Genomic DNA, 22,634 nt, shown 5'->3' on the forward strand with positions numbered 1-22,634 from the left:
GTGTAGACCTGGACCTGCATTTGCATGGGCGTCTGACCAATCCCAGGCTAGAGGTTCTGGTAGTGTGGCAGACTGCCCCTGGATATAAGGAGCCATCTCAGCAGAGCTTGGGAGTAAGGTGTAAGATGGATTACTGAAGGTGCTGCTGTGTAGCCTGGGAGGGGACCCCGGAGGAGGAAGGTTTTTTCTCTAGGCTGGAGGCTGCAGGAAAGGAATCTAACAGAGTGAGCTCCACTGCCTTGCAGCCTACCAGGGAAGGACAGCTTGCAAGTGGGGATAGAAACTGGCTCAGTGAGAGGCCTGAACACAGTTTACCCAGAGCTACAGGATACAGGGACAGTGTGAGTACCTCTCCACCCCTGGGGCCTACAGAAGAGAAGGCTGCTAGGTGCAATGCTTAAAGCGGAGTTCCGCCCAAAGGTGGAAGCTCTGCTTGTTTGCCTCCTCCTCCCCTCTGCTCCCATATTTGGCACCATTTGGGAGGGAGCCGGAAGGTTGGCCCCCCTCTTTCCTCCCACAGTCTCCTGGAAACCTTCACAGTTGAGATGCTGGTGCCGGGCGGAGAAGACAGAGAGAAGAGACGGTGTGGGTGAGCACAACGCTGAACCCTGGGACAGGTGAGTGTGTGTAGATTAAAAGTCAGCAGCGACAGTTTTTGTCGCTGCTAACTTTTAATAAACACAAAAACGTCTGGAACTCTTTAACCTCTTGCCCTCCAGAGGATTTACCCTGTTTCCTGAACAGGCCTTTTTTTGCTATTCGGCGCTGCACTATTTCAACTGGTAATTGAGCGGTCATGCAATGCTGTACCCAAACTAAATTTATGCCCTTTTTTCACACAAATACAGCTTTCTTTTGGTGGTATTTGATCACCTGTGCACTTTTTATTTTTTGCGCTATAAACAATAAAACACCGAAAATTTTGAAAGAAAAACAATATTTTTTACTTTTAGCTATAAAAAATATATTGTAAACTCAAAGTTAGTCATAAATTTAGGCCAAAATGTATTCTGCTACGTCTTTGGTAAAAAAGATCCCAATAAGTGTATATTGATTGCTTTGTGTGAAAGTTATAGCGTCTACTGGTATAGATACTGCAATTTACACCATTTTTTGCTATACAGCGCTGCACTAGTTTAACCACTTGTCATCCTGTGGATTTACCCCCCTTAATCACCAGGCCTCTTTTTGCTATTCGGCGCTGCACTATTTCAACTGATAATTGTGTGGTCATGTACCCAAACTAAATTTACATCCTTTTTTTCACACCAATAGAGCTTTCAGCTGTTTTTTGAATGCAAAAGAAAACATAAACAGAAAAATTAATGAGGGACTCATAGTTACATAGTTAGTCTGGGTGAAAAAGACAAAAGTCCATCCAGTTCAACCATAAAAAAAAGTTATAATTATACACTCACAGTTGATCCAGAGGAAGGAAAAAAAACCCAGCAAAGCATGATCAAATTTGCTCCTGCAGGGCAAAAATTCCTTCCTGATCCCCCAAGAGGCAATCGGATATTCCCTGGATCAACTTTACCTATAAATGTTAGTATCCAGTTATATTCTGTGTATCCAAGAAAGAATCCAGGCCTTTTTTTAAAGCAATCCACTGAGCTGGCCAGAACCAACTCTTGAGGGAGTCTATTCCACATTTTCACAGCTCTTACTGTGAAGAAACCTTTCAGTGTTTGGAGATTACATTTTTTTTTCTCCAGACATAAGGGCCCTGATTCACTAAGATGTGAGTGTAATAGCAGAGACTGACCATTCAGGCAGACTCCGGTCAATCAATCAGTCGTCTGACCAGCGTCTAGCAAGCTCATTGACGAGCGTCTATTGACTACTTTGCTATCACTGGCACATTTTTAGGTGCAATACCGGATATGTTCGCTAGATGGCGCACAAGCGCGGGCTTTATTTACATTGGCGTTTTCATGATGGCAAAAGAATTCTTAGAATGTTATAAATACACCTGTACACCTGTATTAGAATTTTCTATTTTCTTCTATTTATTTTCTTGCTGTGTCTCCAAAATGATCAGGAAACTAATGCATTTACTAATGAATGTCAAACATTCTGTACTCAAATGTTAAACATTTACACACTTATATCTCAAATAATTTATATACTTCTAATTTCCCAATATAATTATATATCTTCATTCTCTTTAATCACGTAACTATTCTATGGTAAAGACAAGTGCAGCGCTATAAATGCATGTGATCAATAATGAACGCATGTAAAAACCAAAAAGTGCAAAGAATTGCAACAATGATGTAATATTGTAAATGGTGCTAAAATAAGTTCATAGAATCATTCCTGAATAATGGAATGTCCTTCGTGTGAGAGTACCAACTCAGAGAGTGCCTATGAATGGCACGTGTGGTCTCTCCGTGACGGACAGTAGTGCATGAACTCGTGAAAGGTAAACCACCCTTGGGACTGGTCTACACTCACCAGAACAAAAGTATTAATGTGCATGGGTTATACACATCACACATCTGGGGGTGCAGCGGTATGCTGGCAGTTATGGGTTAGTCATCCAGCTCCATCCATCCATCCATCCATCCATCAGGGTGGGTGCCCAAATGGTCCTGGGGAGGAATTAGCTCAGCCACAGGAGCCAGAAAGGTGCTCAATAGTGTAGTACACTGTCACAGGGGTGGATGACCTTTCACGAGTTCATGCACTACTGTTCGTGGTTATATTTATCTTGTGTATTACCATTTTAGTAGTCTATATCATGTGACCAGCGCTCGCTCTATCATTTTCAAACAATGGAACTATTCTACATTATAACTCAAACTGTGTTTCCCACAGTGGTTTAGTGGTTAGAGCTCAGAACTTACAGCACTTGGGTCATGGGTTCTAATCCCAGTCATGGCTACATCCTAAAAAATGGAGATCACTTTTCTGGGTTGTGTCAGTGTCAGGAATATTGATCAAACAATTATGATTTTGCCTAATGACTAGAAAGTGGATGAATGTACTCTTCTGCCAATTAGGAAATGTGCAAGTTTCATGCCGTGTATATTTCATTGTAACATTTTTCTCTTTTAAATCTGTCTCCTTATACAACTTGACCCCCTCCCCCACCCCGCCATCACCTGTCCCATATGCAAATCTATGGATCACCGCCCCACTCTTTAACTATCTATTTACTGATCAAGTGAATGTGTCTCATTTTCTATCAGCTACAGCTCAGATCTCACATTATTATACAATTGCTGATTGTATCTCACCACTAGTCTGATTGAATTCACAATTCCTGGTCAGTCCCGTTCCCTGACCTCTAATAACCTTTAGGGCCAGTTCACACTACATGTGTTTCAGTTGCTTTTTCAGCATCACAAACGCACAGAAAGAAGGTTATATGGTTGTCAATGTCATAGTTCACATCAGCGCTTGCATTTTCAGTGCATTGCAGGTGCTGTAAACAAAGTTGACCACGCTGCATTGTTTCTGCACAGAACTGTACTGGAACACATTGAAACGTCCTTGAATGTACTAAAACGCACATGTCCCTAACTACATTGAATACAAAGAAAATAGAAAAAAATAAGTGGAAGGGATATAAAAATGCAATGTAAACATGTCCAAAACGCATTCAAAATGTACTGGAACACACTAAACATGCATGCCAAAAGGGCATGAAAAAAACCCATCAGGAACACATCTAGACTGTTTCTATAGTGTGAACCAGCCCTTAGGACTTGTTCACACCATTGGTGGTGCAGAAACGCATGCAAGAACACACATTTTCCAGCACAGCAAAGAAATGCAATGCCCTATGTAGATGTGCGCAGGTACCATGATGAAAACGTTGTTGCACCTACACACGTCTATTAAAAACAGCCCCATTCACAGCCACAAATACGCATGGCACCACACTATTGTGCGGTTAGGTGCGACACACTTGGAAAATAACATAAAAATAAGCCAACATGGCTAAAACATATCTTGAAAATATGGGGACTCTGATATCCGGCGACAGTCCGTTCACGAACGAGAAGCAATTCTGCACCCTAAAACCAACATAGAGGAAAGGGATGGTCAAATTGCTGTGCTGCTTCCAAACCACCTCTGGCATGCCAGGGTCATTATGCAGGTCCTCGATGCCAGTTCTTGCCTGCGGCCACAAAATATCCACTGGCCACAAGTGAAGGTGAGTGGAGGACGTGAAGGTGGATTTCTACCAGCTTCAACCGCAAGCAGTACCACTCCTGAAAAATGAGAGCAAATAATCATTGACACGTCATCATGACAGTCAATTCTCAGTGCAGGCTATCTAGAGTGTCTTTCCTTTTTAACCATTTCAAGAGTTCAAGGAAACATTCTTGGAGCATCTACTGTGTTTGGAAAGGCCAAAGGTCCCCCCCTCCTCCAGGCACACTAATGCTTATGCAGGCCATAGACGGGGAGAAAAACGGCCGATTTTTCTTTTAAAAAATGAAAAATTGGTTGTTCAAGCGGCCGACGTTGCCAGCAATGGTAAAAAAAAAAATCGGCCGATTTTCATCCCGTCTACAGCCGGCAAAAAGTGTCTCTGCAGAGAGCTCCGCTATTTCTTTGACAGTTCTTTGACATTTACAGCGGTTGCAACAATGTATCTATTTGTATCCATTTAGGATACAGATGTTTTTATTCGGAAACAAATAGATACAATGTTGCAACCGCTGTAAATGTCAAGGAACTGTCAAAGAAATAGCGGAGCTCTCTGCAGGGACACTTTTTGCCATACTGGAATTCCTCTCATTTTTCATCCTCTTCTTCTTCTTCTTCTTCATCATCATCCTCTTCTTCTTTTTCATCATCATCCTCTTCTTCTTCATCCTCTTCTTCTTCATCATCTTCATCCTCTTCTTCTTCATCCTCTTCTTCTTCATCATCTTGATCATCATCATCCTCTTCTTCTTCTTCTTCATCATCATCCTCTTATTCTTCTTCATCATCATCCTCCTCTTCATCATCATCTTCTTCTTCTTCTTCTTCTTCATCATCATCCTCTTCTTCTTCATCATCATCCTCTTCATCATCATCATCATCCTCTTCTTCTTCATCATCCTCTTCTTCTTCTTCTTCTTCTTCATCATCATCCTCTTCTTCTTCATCATCATCATCATCCTCTTCTTCTTCATCATCATCATCATCCTCTTCTTCTTCATCATCTTCTTCATCATCATCATCCTCTTCATCATCATCCTCTTCTTCTTCATCTTCTTCATCATCATCATCATCCTCTTCTTCTTCTTCTTCTTCTTCATCATCATCATCCTCTTCTTCTTCTTTATCATCATCATCATCCTCTTCTTCTTCTTCTTCTTCTTCATCATCCTCTTCTTCTTCTTCTTCTTCATCCTCTTCTTCTTCTTCATCATCATCATCCTCTTCTTCTTCTTCATCATCATCCTCTTCTTCATCCTCTTCTTCTTTTTCTTCTTTTTGTCTTCCTCTTGCAGGTCACTGCTCATGTGCAGATTTTTTATCAGTAAAAAATCGGCCAATTTGCCCATCATTGCCGCGAAAATCGGCCGATCGGCAAATTCGGCCGTTTTTTTTCCAACTTTACCGAAAAAAAAAATCTGCCAAAATACCGAAAAACGGCCGAACAAATAGCCCACTAACGATCCGAAAATCGGCCGATTTTATTTCCGGACGAAAAATCGGCCAATTTTCGACCCATCTATGGCCTGCATGAGATATGGTGTGGCCCTAGGGTCAATGTGTGTTTAGAATACTTCCAAAATGCACATACAAAAACACTCCATCCAAATGCATGTTGCATTTCTATAGCATGTTAAACAGAAGAATAATGCACTTCCATAATGTTAACATACGCAAGTAAAAATAGACAAAATCCACATCCTTTTATTCTGGCTTCACATACATGCATTGTGGTCTAACACCGCACTCCTGGGCAAATCACATGCAATTTGTGTGCGTTGCAATTAGAGACAAACATTTTGCACACCTCAAATTGCACCGCATCCGGGCCAAAAATGTGCAGGACCCTTTTTCAGGGTATGCACATGTATTGTACTGTCCAAGGCATTGCACACTAACGCATTGCACACTAAAAATGTCAAATACGTTAGTGTGTACAGTGCATGAGTGTAAAATGCTTTAGTGTGTACAGTGCATGAGTGTAAAATGCTTTAGTGCACACTGCAGTGTACAACGCATTGCACACTGTAATACACTGTAATACCGTGTACACCCACACATTGTAGACTGTAATGCACTGTACTCTGTCATGCAGGATGGAGCTACGCATTGCACACTGTGATACGCTGTCCACTGTCATGCAGAATCCAGCAACGCATTGCACACTGTAATACCGTGTACACCCACACATTGTAGACTGTAATGCACTGTACACTGTCATGCAGGATGGAGCTACGCATTGCACACTGTGATACGCTGTCCACTGTCATGCAGAATCCAGCAACGCATTGCACACTGTAATACCATGTACACCAACACATTGTAGAATGTAATGCATTATACGCAGTATACATGTCCAGATATTCAAAGATTAGCCATGAAGGCCTAGCTGGTTACCTATTTGGCGACCGCAGATAGCCGAATAACGCTACACTGCATCCAGGCAGCTCTGGGAGGGTGTCATATGACATCCTGGCAGAACGCGCTCTCCGTGATTGCTGTGTCCTAAGGACACAGCTGATCACGTGATGTGGTAAAGGCCAATCACAGCGGCTTTTTACCATGTGATCAGCCATGTCCAATGACACGCTGATCACCGGGAAATGCATTTGCCGGGTCTTGGCTGCACTTTCATCACGCTATCAGAATGTGTGGAAAGTACTGCCGAGAACCAGCAGTTATCAAAGCAGGGGTCGGCCCCGATGATCAGTGCCCACCAGTGCCACCCAACAGTTACGCCCACCTGTGGCCAGCAGTGCCACCCACCAGTGCTGCCTCATCAACGCACATCAGTGTTGCTAAATTACCAGTTTACCAAATGTTATAATATAAACAGACTTTTATTCATTATGAGCTATTTTGTGGTTTATCGAGCAAAAAGTAAAACACACAGCAGCAAGTCAATACCACCCAAAGAAAGCTCTATTTGTCTGAAAAAACTGATATAAATTTAAGATGGGTACAATGTGGCATGACCGCACAATTGTCATTCAAAGGGTAACAGTGCAGAAAGATGAAAATTGGCCAGGACAGGAAGGGGGTAGGAGTACCCAGTAGGCAAGTGGTTAATATCATTGACCCATCAATACCCAGGAGCTAATGTACAGATAAGTAGCATGTGCACCAAGTGAGATTCTGCTAGGCTCCACCCACAAAATTGCAATTACCTGTCCCTCACATGTTATAAACATGTTTGCAATGGCCACACTTACTGTACATATAAGGATCATCTCCTCAGTTGAGAACTGTGCTCTCGCCATGTCCAAATGCCAATAAGGTTATCAAAATTTTCAACCAACACAAAACCTCCAACCACTTGTCATCCACTTACACTCCCCACAACCACTTCCGGGTGCGCGCGCACGTGATGACGGACTTCCAGGATAGCCGTTCATGCTCCATGCGGACACCTGTTTGGTGCTTATTTGTTTGCAATCGCGCATTTTTATGTGCGGCTATGATAGCTTTCGCAAATGTGTGTTTCTTATTGATTTGTTTTTTTTAACCTTGGCTAATATTTGTTGCCAAAGGCCAAAAATCAACAAAGTGTGGACTATTTTATTACTGTAAATCGAATTGTAGAAAACCTGTAGCTGGCTGCACAGTGAATGTGACATTCATTAGTACATAACAATATTGTGGTGCAAGTGGGTTTTTTTTTTGGTTTTGAAAAAGCCAGTTTGCACCCACTTGCATATTCACGCTCTTACAAGCTACATTTGAGCAGATTATATAAGTATACAAAGTAACTATTAAGGTTGTTCATATATTGAACATAAAATAAACACAAAAACATCGGTCAAATATTTATTGATCAAATATATCGTCATTTATTTGGTCAGCAGGAACAAGTAGGTACAGTCAATATCTTGGTGAGTCACAAAAATAGGATTGATGTGGCAAAAATAAAACACTCCTGCTCATAAGAGCTTACAATCTAAAGATACTTCTAGTGAACTGTGTGTGCTCAGGTTATAGCAGGAAACAAAGGGGAAGATGAATCAAGTAACATTTTCATGCACATAGGATTTACTTACACAATCAATCACTTAGTATGAAGATCCATTCACAAAAAAAAAGTCTTCAGATCAAAATATCAAGAAAACAAAGCATGTGAAAAAAAAACCCTCCCACCTCTACAAATCCCCTCCCACCTCTACAAATCCCCTACACATACATTTGTCAGCAGGTTTGTCAGAAAAATGCATTGGAGTCTAAATAAGCAAGCAAAATTAAAACAAGGGCAGATTTTAAACAAAACGATTGACATGTGTGAGGCTTTCAATGCAAAGAGAAAAAACACAATCATTGTGCAATAACACACAAACACTTTACAAGGCCAAAATTATGCAAACATTTCCAGCCCACTTCCAAACACAGCCTGAGTGGTGTCTGGGGCAATTCAGCACAAAATCTCTTCTTCCCCCAAACCACTACAAGCAAGGACTTAGTCACAAACCACCCGGCCTAGTAACAGGCCAAATCACTCCCTACTGCACATCTTTATATAAGCTAGGTTGTATTTGGAGCGCGCCAAACAAGGCCCCACACCCAATGAAGCCACACCCACCACTGACCTTAGTTTGGTCAGTGAAAGTGTTTTCACCTGATGAATCCGCTTCCTACCTGCATTAACCCTTGGTATACAGGCCCCACAAATCAGAAAGAAATATACAGTAAAATGTACGTGTGCAGCATACAACAGAACATTGAGCAGGGATGTGAAAGGGAACCCCAATTGGAACCGTTATTGCTACTATGGTCACAATTCCCTCCAGATTCTCGCATGAGTTAAGACAGTCACATGACCACATCTTGTATGCAATACTGAAAGTGACAAATCGATTTGACTAGTATGGTGAATTTCCCATCAATTGGCAAAACACTCCAGAAATCAAACATCACCAAACATTACACTCTGGGCAAAGCTGATTTACAAATCCTGCGACTTACAGTAAAGTTGACCATTTTAATGCAATTTTCAAGACATCTGACACAGATCTCTATGCAAATTGCCACTAAAGTAGTACATGTACTACTATAGAAATCAGTGTTTGAAACGCACCCATGTGGTCACTCTAATAGCAGACAATAGGGTGCGACTTTGCAGACGATTTACAACTTGCATGTTGTGCAAATCACATGCCAAGTCCCACTCAATGTGCACACTATTGGAGCGTTCATATTGTTGTGGTTCAAACTTGGTTGGAGCCGCAAGTAATAATAGAGTAATGAATACACTACTTTTCATGCAATTTGCTGAGAGATCGGTGTCGATTGTCTTGCAAATTGCACTTGAAATCACCATGTACCCTAACTTTGAAATCATGCAACTTCTATGCAAGTCACATGATGTGACTGTGGTGTCAATAACACCACTTAGAAATCTGCTTTAATGTGACCGGGTAGCCCCCAGTAACATTGTTTGCGATTGCCATGCAATTGGCATTACAGGCGACTTGCAAATCGTAGACCAAGTCGCACCCTATTGGCCACTGTAGGCTCTGTTCACATCCAATTGGATTGTGAACTCGTGCAACTTCACTGTAAGTTGGGCAATTGCCGCATCGGATTAGATGTGACAGTGGTGTTGGCCCCCAGTAACATTGGGTGCAATTTGCCATGCAAAGAGCAAGCTGCTGGCCATGCCAATCACATGACAAGTCACATCCAGGGTGTGCAATTTCAGGTGCAATTTGTGAATTGACATGGTACCTGATATTGGATATAATGAATGTGAATGTGAGTGTATTAACATACGCCATTTGTTGCAGTGAGAGTTCAAAGGTATTTGAAGATTTTGGCCATTTATTAGCAATTTAACATCTAGACTCAAATAGAAATCGCAATGCTACACACAATTGAAAACACAACTAGTTAGTAATTCTCTAGAAAACACAGTAAAATTGGCAACTTAAACAGTAATTTTCATTTGCATATAGTGTGAACGAAGCAGGAGAATTAACAAAGGAAATAAATCTTTGAAGGCGTGCGGTCTGCTTTGCATTTGGTGGAAAAATCCATACCAGTATTTGTGACAAGTTTGATGTGTGGATTCACCAACCAAGTCTTTTCTCTCTCGCTCACTCTTCTTTGTCTCACTGGCTCGCTCTTCTCTCTCGCTCACTCTTCTGTATGTCTCTCTTTATCACTCTTCAGTATGTTTTTCTCGCTCCCTCTTCTTCATCTCACTGGCTCGCTCTTCTCTCTCTCTGTCAGCTCTTTGCTTGCCAAATCCTTCACAAAAGTGGGTTGAGTGTAAACCATCATTATCAAATCTATTAGTGCTCCAGGCTCTTATCTTACCCCATTGTATGACATTCACATAAGGTGCAGCTTTGAAGGTGTTTCAACAGACAAGGCCTCATTCTAATTCACATTTTAGGGATCACTTAGACAGAAAGCAAAGATGTTGCCAGAACATCTATTTGAAGACAGCCACACACGGAGATCATACTACTTCCTTGCCGTGGTTGGGATTCAAACCGACAACTCTAGAGTTGTGAGGCAGCAGTGCTAACCACTAATCCACGGAGCTACATTGCTAATCCAGCCTGTATTTCTGTGCTGTGAATCAATCTTAGGTCCCTGGGCAAGTTCAGTGTAACTACCAGATATCTCCAATGTGACACAAATGTTGTGCTATGTTGCCAATTCACATGTATGATGGTTCTATGTATCCCAATACAAAGGATTGCAATACTAATACAGGCGTACCTCGGTTTACCAATGCCTCAGGGAACGTCATATTTGGGGTACAAATGCCAAACCATTTCAGTTAATTGGTCTGTTTACAAATGTTTGAATAATTTGGTATGGGCATGTGGCCTGGTATGGTTCAGGAGGGGGGGAGGCGCTCGCTTGTCCCCCCCCCCCTTTCCTGACCTGCTGGGCTGCATGCTCAGATAAGTATCTGTTATGGATTTTGGGGGGTACCCCATGCTGTTTTTTATTTAATTTCAGCGTGGAGTTACCCCTTAACATCCATACGAGACCCGAAGGGCTTAGTATGGATGGGAGGGGGGACCCCACGCCGGGTTTTTTACAAATTGTTTATAATTCCCTGCAATACTTTTACATCAACTGTCAGTGGGGAACTCCGCCGACAGCTGAAACATGAGCGCTGCATTGGTTTTCGCTACTAAAATGCTGCATGAGTTGATAACATAACTCATGCGGGATTGTAGGAGCGACAGCCATGTGTTAATGTTTCAACTGTCAGCGGGGTTCCCCACTGACAGCTGAATGTAAAAAAAAAAAAAGCGTGGGGTCCCCCCTCCCATCCATACCAAGCCCTTCGGATCTGGTATGGATATTAAGGGGGAACTCCACGCTGAAATAAAAAAAAACAGCTTGGGGATCCCCCCAAAATCCATACCAGACCCTTATCCGAGCATGCAGCCCGGCAGGTCAGGAAAGGGGGGGGCGAGCAAGCGCCCCCCCTCCTGAACTATACCAGGCCACCTGCCCTCAACATGGGGGGGTGCTTTGGGGAAGGGGGGCTCCCCCCCAAAGCACCTTGTCCCCATGTTAATGGGGACAAGGGCCTCTTCCGTTATTGGGATAATTGGTCAGCCATTTTTTGGGATTTTAGCATATTTTGTTTACCAGTAAAGTTGAAAATTTTTTGTTCCAAATTTACTGATAAAAAAAATGTGCCAAAATCCCGAAAAACAGCTGACCAATTAACCCACTAACGGCCCGAAAATCGTTCGATTTTCTTTTCGGCAGAAAAATCGGCCGATTTTAGACCCATCTATGGCCTGCTTTACATGGGTCTAAAATCGTCCGCAAAAAAAAATCGGCTGATTTTCAGCCCGTTAGTGGGTTAATTGGTCAGCCATTTTTGGGGATTTTGCAACTTTTTTTAATTGGTAAATTTGGATAAAAATTGGCCGATTTTGCAGATCGGCCGATTTTAGCTGCAATGATCGGCAAATTGGCTGATCTTTTAACAGATAAATAATCTGCACATGAGCCATGACCTGCAAGAAAAAGAATAAAAAAAAAGAATAAGAAAAAGAAAAATGCAGGCCTTAGATGGGGCGAAAACTGACCGTGTTAAAAAAAAAAAATCGGTTGTTCAATGGGCCGACGTTACCACCAATGGCAAAAAAATTGTTCGATTTTCGCCCCATCTACGGCCTGCAAATATAATAGCGAAGTAATTACTTCTGTCCCTGCAGAGAGCTGCGCTATTATATTTGACATTAAAAAGTATAAAGGTTGCAACATTGTATCTATTTGTATCCGAATAAAAACATCTATATACAAATGGATACAATGTTGCAGTCTCTATACTTTTTAATGTCAAATATAATAGTGGAGCTCTCTGCAGGGACAGAAGGAATGTTTCAGCTGTCATCGGGGTTTCCCACTGACAGCTGAATTTTAAATTATTTCCGTGAATTAAATAAATAATAAAAAAAACAGCGTGGGTCCCCCCTCTCATCCTTACCAAGCCCTTCAGGTCTGGTATGGGTATTAAGGGGGAACTCCACGCTGAAATTTAAAAAAAAAACAGCGTGGGTCCCCCTCAATATCCATACCAGACCCTTATCCGAGCATGCAGCCCGGCAGGTCAGGAAAGGGGGGGGACGAGCGAGCGCCCCCCCCCCTCCTGAACCATACCAGGCCACATGCCCTCAACATGGGGGGGTGCTTTGGGGCAGGGGGGGCTCCCCCCCAAAGCACCTTGTCCCCATGTTGATGAGGACAAGGGCCTCTTCCCCACAACCCTGGCCGGTGGTTGTGGGGGTCTGCGGGCGGGGGGCTTATCAGAATCTGGAAGCCCCCTTTAACAAGGGGGCCCCCAGATCCCGGCCCCCCCCCCCCTACGTGAACGAGTCTGCGGTACATGGTCCCGCAGACTCCTTCACAAATAAACTAAGTGTGGTGTAAAAAAAACACAGTACAGGGTCTTTGACAAGTCCTTTATTAAAACAATGTCCCCCGAAGTAGATCCAACGTCAATCACGGCGGCGGCGGCAGGGACCCGAAAAAAGAAAAAAAAAAAAGGTTCCGCTCCCGTCGGAGGCTCCCAGCCTTGTGAAGAAGAGGCTAGCTGACAGTTCTTATATAGGTATGGGGCGGGGCCAGCCGGGCACATCATCCCCGCCCCTTACCTATTTGAGAAATGTCACCCTGTCTCTCCGCTGAGGCTAACTAGCTGAATGCAGGAGACAGTCTGACATTTCTTATATAGCTATGGGGCGGGGCCAGCCAGGAACAGCAAGCATGTGACATGGGGCGGGTCACTCGGATGATGTCCCCGGCTGGCCCCGCCCCATAGCTATATAAGAAATGTCAGACTGTCTCCTGCATTCAGCTAGTTAGCCTCAGCGGAGAGACAGGGTGACATTTCTCAAATAGGTAAGGGGCGGGGATGATGTGCCCAGCTGTGCCCCATACCTATATAAGAACTGTCAGCTAGCCTCTTCTTCACATGGCTGGAAGCCTCCGACGGGAGCGGAACCTTTTTTTTTTTTTCTTTTTTCGGGTCCCTGCCGCCGCCGCCGTGATTGACGTTGGATCTACTTCGGGGGACATTGTTTTAATAAAGGACTTGTCAAAGACCCTGTACTGTGTTTTTTTTACACCACACTTTTTTTTTTTGTGAAGGAGTCTGCGGGAGCATCTACCGCAGACTCGTTCACGTAGGGGGGGGGCCGGGATCTGGGGGCCCCCTTGTTAAAGGGGGCTTCCAGATTCTGATAAGCCCCCCGCCCGCAGACCCCCACAACCACCGGCCAGGGTTGTGGGGAAGAGGCCCTTGTCCTCATCAACATGGGGACAAGGTGCTTTGGGGGGGGGGAGCCCCCCTGCCTCAAAGCACCCCCCCATGTTGAGGGCATGTGGCCTGGTATGGTTCAGGAGGGGGGGGCGCTCGCTCGTCCCCCCCCTTTCCTGACCTGCCGGGCTGCATGCTCGGATAAGGGTCTGGTATGGATATTGAGGGGGACCCACGCTGTTTTTTTTTTAAATTTCAGCGTGGAGTTCCCCCTTAATATCCATACCAGACCTGAAGGGCTTGGTATGGATGAGAGGGGGGACCCACGCTGTTTTTTTTTTTTTTTTTTTTATTGTGGACCTTTATTTTTACATTCAGCTGTCAAAATATATATTATCTAGACCTTTGAAATAAGTAAAATCATTACAGAAATAATTATAAAGGATAAGAAACAAAAATAGAATCACTAGAACTAAGGAAATCTAGTTAGATTACATGAAGATATGCCGAGTGCTGTTTATTAAACACAATAGTCGCGAGCGAGTACCGGCTGTCAGAGGAATCCACAATCAGATTCACTATTAGTCAGTGGCTAAAAAGCAAACGCCCATGGCAGAAGTCTAAAATGTGTTCTGCACATGCTCAGTTGTATCTGCCAAAGACACTGCACGGGCTTCTAGATTTTTACTGTGTCGATTTCCTTGAAAAAAACGATTTTTAACACATTTTTAATTTTTTTGGAAATAGCAGATATTGTTTAAAGTGAAGTCCTGATATTTGGCAAAGCAAATTTCTAAGTGAACATGTCTCTGCAGTGATTTTTCATGGTTTTAGACTTGCTTCTTAGCAAGTCTGTTTTGTGAGTCTGATTTCGGGCGTGTGTCTCTTTGTGAATTAGATTGGGCATCTGCTTATGGGCTCTGCTCAATAGTGAATTAGGTTGCAGGGTAAAAAATGACGGACGCCCATGAAAATTGGGCTTAAGCCCATAAATATGCGCCCACGCCCAATAGTGAATCAGGGCCAAAGAGTCCCCCTTTGTCCTCTGTGATGACCTCAGGGTGAATAGCTCTACACCGGGTTCACTATATGAACCACTGATGTATTTATACATGTTGATCATATCCCCCCTTAATCTTCTCTTCTCAAGAGAGAATACATTCAATTCCTCTAATCTTTCCTCATAGTTGAGCTCCTCCATACCTTGTATTAGTTTGGTTGCCCTTTTCTGTACTTGTTAAATCTAAATTATGATTCGGCATTTATATTGATGGCAAGCTTGCAAAAAATATTTGGTTTTTATGATTAGTCATAATTAATATTAATATGTGTAAGTGGTCTTTGACAAATGGTAGTATTTACTATTCTTCAATTATAGCTGAGACCAAAAGATATACAAGTTAAGCTGAAATAGTATATACCAGTTGAAAGTTGAGTAGACTATATTTAGAGATAGTTGGTTAAAAGTATTTGGTAGTTATGTCAAGGTTATTAGAAGTGACTTACTATTACATTACGTATTTTCTGTGTATATTTAGTATACGTCTCTAACACTGATACATATATAGTTTAGTGATTATACATTGATATGTTCTTAAGCTATACTATCTTTTAAATATATAGCTACGGGTTACATCATTGGTACATCAGCATACATATGTTCCTGTCCATCAAACATCATATGTATAGCATCTTTCCCTTTTATGAAATGGCTTTGCTAAGCAGTAATAATTTCCATAGAAGGTATTAAGATCGCTAACTATGACGTACATTTGCCTCTTAAAAGTGCATGAGACACAGACACAGGGACACATACACACTCTCTCTCATACACACAAGCAACATGACTCTTGCAAACATTGTCTGAGAAGCTGCAACAGGTGCATACTGAGATAACTTCCAGCTACAATTTAGTCACATCCGGCTTCTCCTCCTTCAAAAAGTCATTGGGAAGGACAGCATGGAGCATGGAGCACATGGCAAGGACAGAACAGCCATGACAGATAATGGTGACTTTGTTTTGAACTTTCGCTTGTCATTTTTACAGTAGTTGTATCTACATGGAACTGTTCATAATACGCTTTACATTGTTATTTGACATCATTGTGTGATAGAATAAAATCACACTTCATTTTTTATTTCAATGGCTCTTTCATTCATAATCGCCTCAAGACACTAGAAGAAGTATTATATGTGTCTAAAAATCCAACATTTTGGTGAGCCAGCCACCGCCGAACGTTTTTTCTACGGTTTTTCCCATACCTTGTTAAGGGGGAAAAACGCACGATTCTGTGATTGTCAAGTTTTGGGAAAAACACGGTGAAAAGTATCTAGCAGAACAGGCGATTAAACAGACTTTGACGAGAATTCCAGTGACTGAGCCGGGTCAAACGAGAAAATCTTCTGATTACGGTGAGTAACAATTATGGAATTTATTGATGACTTAGTAAATGAAAGTAAGTTAGAATTTAAAGATGTTTCTTTATATCCTGAAGACAGTCAGCTATGACACTACATGTATAATGAATGTTTACAGGCCAATATTCAGATAGATAAATCTAAATTTACTGTGCACAGACAACGTAAAAAGATATCTAACATCTTAAATTTAGTAAGAATATTCAACAAAATGATTTTGAATGTTGATTTATCTGTTAAAAAAGCTTGTACATTAAAACAGACAGAATGTAGCACTGTACAGCATGAAAATTTGTCTCAAGATGCTCCTAGTTGCCCAAACTGTGACATTTTCTGTACTTACGTAGAGAATCTTGAGGAACAAATTGACTTAAAGACAAATCTTTTGTTAAGACTGCAGAATGACAGTAAACAGGTTGCCATGATAAACACAGATGACAAACAGAAGTGATTCAAAACCAGAGCCACGCCTGTCCGCTATCTCTGAAAGTTCGGATATTGACTCTGATGACGAAACACAAATTAAACATAAAGAATTGTTATGTAAAACTGCAAAACTTAAGTTGCAAATACATAATCAATTAATGAAAGTTTTAAAAGACATCCCTGCTTATGATCCAGATAAAGATATTTATAGCAACATGGAAATATATGAAATGCATGTCAAATGCCATCAGATTTCAGATCATGACATAAATTATTTATTTCCGATGTGGCTACCAATTAAATTTATGTCTCGAATTAAAAATTCTGTTGTTAACGATAAAGATCAGAAAAAACATAATGACGCGACAGACAGACTGCGACAATTGCTGTTATGTTCAACAGGTGAAGACGTACCTTCTGTAGAAATGCTCGACTTACTGCAGACTACTGCTGACGAAGACCCTTTTGAATTTAAAAGCAAGTTTTCCAAAGCATATAAAATTATATTTGGAGTAGAAAATGAGGAAGACTCAGCTATGATCAAAGCTTTTGTAAAGAAATTCACGTATTTAGACCCAGTAACCATTGTCATAGCCGAGGAAAAACAAAATTTGAATGATATAGTAAGTTTCATTGACAAAATTCGAAGAAAATTGAAAAATAGCAATATCACTTATGAGGTGGCTGCGCTTCAAAGTGACAAAAACAGTCAGATTACAGTTATGCCAGGAACTACAGGTCCCAGTAAGAATGACAACGACAGATGCAAGCAAGCGAGTCATAATGAGGATACCACATGCTTTCACTGTCATAAACAAGGTCATATCAGACGCCATTGTTGGAAGTTTAAATTTGAAGCACAAATAAAGAATATGGAGATAAAAAGTGAAAATGCAGCTTTTGTACAACCTTCTGTGCTGTGTAATGATAAAAATTTAACTGAATTGCCTTCTGCTTCAACAGTTAAACAAATTCACACTTTGACTAGAAACAACTGTTCTGACAACATGGTGAGAAGGGCTGTCACTGACAGAAATGGTTTATTACCAGTTCCAAAAATAGAATCACGTCCACATTCATCCCCGATATCGTTAGAATTTGTCGCTCCAATTGTATTGGATGACAATGGAAGGCCTTTTATAGACGGATTACTAAATGGTAAAAAGATCAAATTCCTAATTGACAGCGGATCTGAGATTAATCTGACCAGAGAAAACGTACCTGTGAAACCAAACTCACCCATGTGTAAAATAAAAGGTTTTAATAATACAGGTCATTCCACTGCTAGACAGGTGCCTAATGTAACATTTGAAGTACCTGGGCTAGTGAAAACTAACATTGATATTTGGTATAGTAATGCCACCGAGAATATTCTTGGCATTGATTTTATCAATAAGCAAAAGTGGATTATTGATATTCCGACTAAAGTTATTTGGAGGAATCCATCTAGGCCCAAATCAATGTTAATGGATCCTTCTATATACAGTGATGTTGGTTTCAACTCTAAAATGTCTACAGCACAAAAATGGCCTGATATTGATGGTAATTATGCTTTACAAGAATTGGTACAACGTTTTCCAAGTTTGTGGTCAAAATTTAAAAATGACATAGGAACTTTGAAAGATACAGAATTGAATATTGAGGGTAAAGATCCCATACCATTTACTCAATATGAATTACCACGAGAATCAATAGGACCACTTTCTGCCATTATTCAAGAGTTTGTACAACTTGGCATTGTAAAGAAAACACAATCAGTAGTAAATAACTGTATTTGGCCTATCAAAAATGCTGACAATTCATATTCTTTGTCAGTTGATTTCAGGACACTGAATAAACATATTACAAATAACAAAGCAGTTGTTCCTGATTATTCTAATATCAAGTTACATTTAAAGGCCGAATCCAAAGTGTTTTCTGTTTTGGAAATCGATAACAGTCATTTTTCGATCCCCATAGCTAAAAGTTGTCAATACAAGTTAGCTTTTAAGTTTCAGAAAGAGACCTATGCATTCACTCGATTAGTAGCTGGTTTAGACATCAGTGATGGTGTAGTCCATGAATCCATAGCAAAAATTCTATCACAATTTTCAAGGCCAGAATGCATTTTTCAGCATGTAAATACAATTATGCTAAGTACGCAGAATGTTAACCAACATATTACTCTTTTGTCTGAGCTATTTATGTTGTTACAGGATGCAGGCCTAAAATTAAACCCGGACAAAGTTCAGTTGATGAAAAGTCAGGTGAAATGCTTTCACATGCAGATTAGTCAAGGAAAGAGACAATTATTGCAGGAAACAGTCAGAGCAATCACTGCCTTTCCAGTTCCTACAACACATAAAGCATTGCAACAATTTTTGAAAAACATAAATCATTGCAAAGAGTTTATACATGGTTTCGCAGAGAAAGTTAAGCCATTATATCATCTTTTGAAGAGTAAAAATAACTTAGTTGACCAATGGGGTCCAAATGAGAATAATGCTTTAAAAGTGTTGAAAAAGGATTTGCAGAATGCGCCAGCATTAGGTACTATTGAGGTTTGTTCCAATGCTCCTTTTGTTGTGAAAACTCATGTATCTGATAATGCAATTTCAGTAACTTTGTCTCAATTAAAAGAAGGTAATGAGAGACTAATTAGTTACTTCTCCAGAAGTTTATCACTATTGGAAAGAACTTTTACATCAGAGGCACAACAACTGTTGAGTTTCTTTTATGCAATCAAAGTTTCACAAAGCACAGTAAAGTCACATAGTATCATATTACAGTCTCCTGACAGTTCACTAAGAAGAATTCTTGAGGAAGATACATTCAGAGAATGTCGTGAAAGATATCCTCAGTGGATAAGAGCACTGTTAGCCAAACACATTGTGATAGGTACAGCTGTATCAGACAAGTCTCTACCTCAGATTCACAGCGACACATGTATTATTGAAGAACACTCTAACACCAGAATAATGACATCAGCACAGAAAACAGTTACGCATATTTCTAATATTATAGGGATGAGAACAAAGGCATAAACCTTTGTCATCTCTGGGGTGATACAAAACCTTTCTTTGTTTAATAAAACAGGGTTTTGCGGTCATGACCTATGATGAAATATTGCGTCCTGTCATACCTAAATAACACACTACTTTTGTATTCTAGTTTAGGTAATTTTAGACAGGATTAGGACAGTATTTTGATTGATATATAGAGGTTTTCTGTAAAAGGAAATAGGAAGTAATGATACTTCACAATATGTGTTTCAAACTCATACACTGATTGTTCCATAATCTTTCATATTTGTTGAAATAGGTGCAAGAATAATGCAATGTTTGTGCCAAAGTAATGATACTGCATTTCTTTACAGAAATGACATCTAAAATCAAACATGAAGCGTAACAATCTCCTACAAGCCAACGTGAAGGAATTTGAACGTTAAAGAAGAGTTCTTCATATGGCAGAAGATTGAACAAGAGCTCAATACTTCACACTTGTGACTGATTTATCGCGTTCAACAAAAATGTTTCTACTTTACAGAACTTAAAGAAGATATTGTATAGACATTGCATGAAGAAAAGATTCATCAAGAGGAAATCTATTTATTAATGATAAAACAATTTATTATTGAAAATATTGTTATAGGTCACACATATACATTTTACTGATCCTTTTATTCCGATACTTACATCCATATTGGGATAATATTATTATTATTATTTTTTATTTTTTACATATTCATATACGGAATATTTTTTGGTTAAAACTTCATAGAGTTATTCCAGTTATTAGAATATTTTTTGTTAAAAGATACAAGAAACATATTACTCTTATAGGAATAATAGAAACCTATGACACATTTTAGAATGGAAAATATATTTCCAGAGAGTTAAAATACTACATTAATTATTATTACATCATTTAATTATTATTATTATTTTTATTATTATTATTATTATTACTATTATCATATATCAATTAACATTATGATTAAGAATTTTTAGGAAGAGAAACTGAAAGATTAGGTATAGAGTTTTGAAGGAAAGTTATTTTTGATTGGTCCAGTTATGAGGAATATGTACGATCATTTGGTATAAGACGGTGTGTATGGGACATGAATGAAGTGTGCATTGATTTGGCATTAATTTTAGACTAATCATAATAAGAGGGAAATGTTAAATCTAAATTATGATTCGGCATTTATATTGATGGCAAGCTTGCAAAAAATATTTGTTTTTTATGATTAGTCATAATTAATATTAATATGTGTAAGTGGTCTTTGACAAATGGTAGTATTTACTATTCTTCAATTATAGCTGAGACCAAAAGATATACAAGTTAAGCTGAAATAGTATATACCAGTTGAAAGTTGAGTAGACTATATTTAGAGATAGTTGGTTAAAAGTATTTGGTAGTTATGTCAAGGTTATTAGAAGTGACTTACTATTACATTACGTATTTTCTGTGTATATTTAGTATACGTCTCTAACACTGATACATATATAGTTTAGTGATTATACATTGATATGTTCTTAAGCTATACTATCTTTTAAATATATAGCTACGGGTTACATCATTGGTACATCAGCATACATATGTTCCTGTCCATCAAACATCATATGTATAGCATCTTTCCCTTTTATGAAATGGCTTTGCTAAGCAGTAATACTTTCCATAGAAGGTATTAAGATCGCTAACTATGACGTACATTTGCCTCTTAAAAGTGCATGAGACACAGACACAGGGACACATACACACTCTCTCTCATACACACAAGCAACATGACTCTTGCAAACACACGTCTGAGAAGCTGCAACAGGAGCATACTGAGATCACTTCCAGCTACAATTTAGTCACATCCGGCTTCTCCTCCTTCAAAAAGTCATTGGGAAGGACAGCATGGAGCATGGAGCACATGGCAAGGACAGAACAGCCATGACAGATAATGGTGACTTTGTTTTGAACTTTCGCTTGTCATTTTTACAGTAGTTGTATCTACATGGAACTGTTCATAATACGCTTTACATTGTTATTTGACATCATTGTGTGATAGAATAAAATCACACTTCATTTTTTATTTCAATGGCTCTTTCATTCATAATCGCCTCAAGACACTAGAAGAAGTATTATATGTGTCTAAAAATCCAACAGTACTTTCTCCAGTTCCCCAACGTTCCTTTTGTGAATTGGTGCACAAAACTGAACTGCATATTCCAGATGAGGTATTATTAATGATTTGTACTGGGGTAATATGATATCTCTCTCTCTGGAGTCTATACTTCTTTTAATACAAGAGAGGATTGTGCTTGCTTTAGAAACCGCAGCTTGGCATTACATGCCATTATTAAGCTTGTGATCTACCAGAACTCCTAGATCCTTCTCCACCATTGATTCTCCCAGTTGTACCCCCCCCAGTATGTATGATGTATGTATATTCTTATCATTTATATATATATTAAAAAGTAAGGGTCCCAACACTGAACCTTGGGGTACACCACTGACAACCCTAGACCATTCAGAGTATGAATCATTAAACACTACTCTCTGAATACGATCTTTTAGCCAGTTTTCTATCCATTTCCATACAGATTTTTCCAAGCCCATAGACTTTACCTTACACATTAGCCATGTGCGGGGAACTGTGTCAAACGCTTTTGCGAAATCCAAGTATGCTATGTCCACCGCCACCCCTCTGTCCAAGGTTTTGCTCACCTCCTCATAAAAAGAAATCAGATTTGTTTGACAACTTCTGTCTTTCATGAATCCATGCTATCTGTTGTTTAATATATTGTTTTCCAGCAAGAACCCATCTATGTGGTCTTTTTTTAAACTCTCCAGTATCTTCCCAACCATAGAAGTTAAACTAACAGGTCTATAATTACTTGGTAAAGATTTTGATCCCTTTTTAAAT

At 40.0% G+C, this 22,634-nt stretch overlaps 1 long non-coding RNA gene across 1 annotated transcript; it reads left to right on the forward strand.

Annotated features, from left to right (window-relative positions):
• Positions 1-15,208: 15,208 nt before the first annotated feature.
• On the forward strand, positions 15,209-21,800 carry LOC149431636 (uncharacterized). Its single transcript, XR_016309189.1, has 2 exons — positions 15,209-16,306; positions 20,094-21,800. It is a non-coding gene; the product is annotated as an uncharacterized LOC149431636 (long non-coding RNA).
• The last annotated feature ends 834 nt before the right edge of the window (positions 21,801-22,634 follow it).

The sequence above is a fragment of the Staurois parvus genome, unplaced genomic scaffold (genome assembly GCF_062004578.1).
Source record: "Staurois parvus isolate SC_StPar_1 unplaced genomic scaffold, SC_StPar_1.0 ptg002193l, whole genome shotgun sequence".
NCBI classification, from domain to species: Eukaryota; Metazoa; Chordata; class Amphibia; order Anura; family Ranidae; genus Staurois; species Staurois parvus.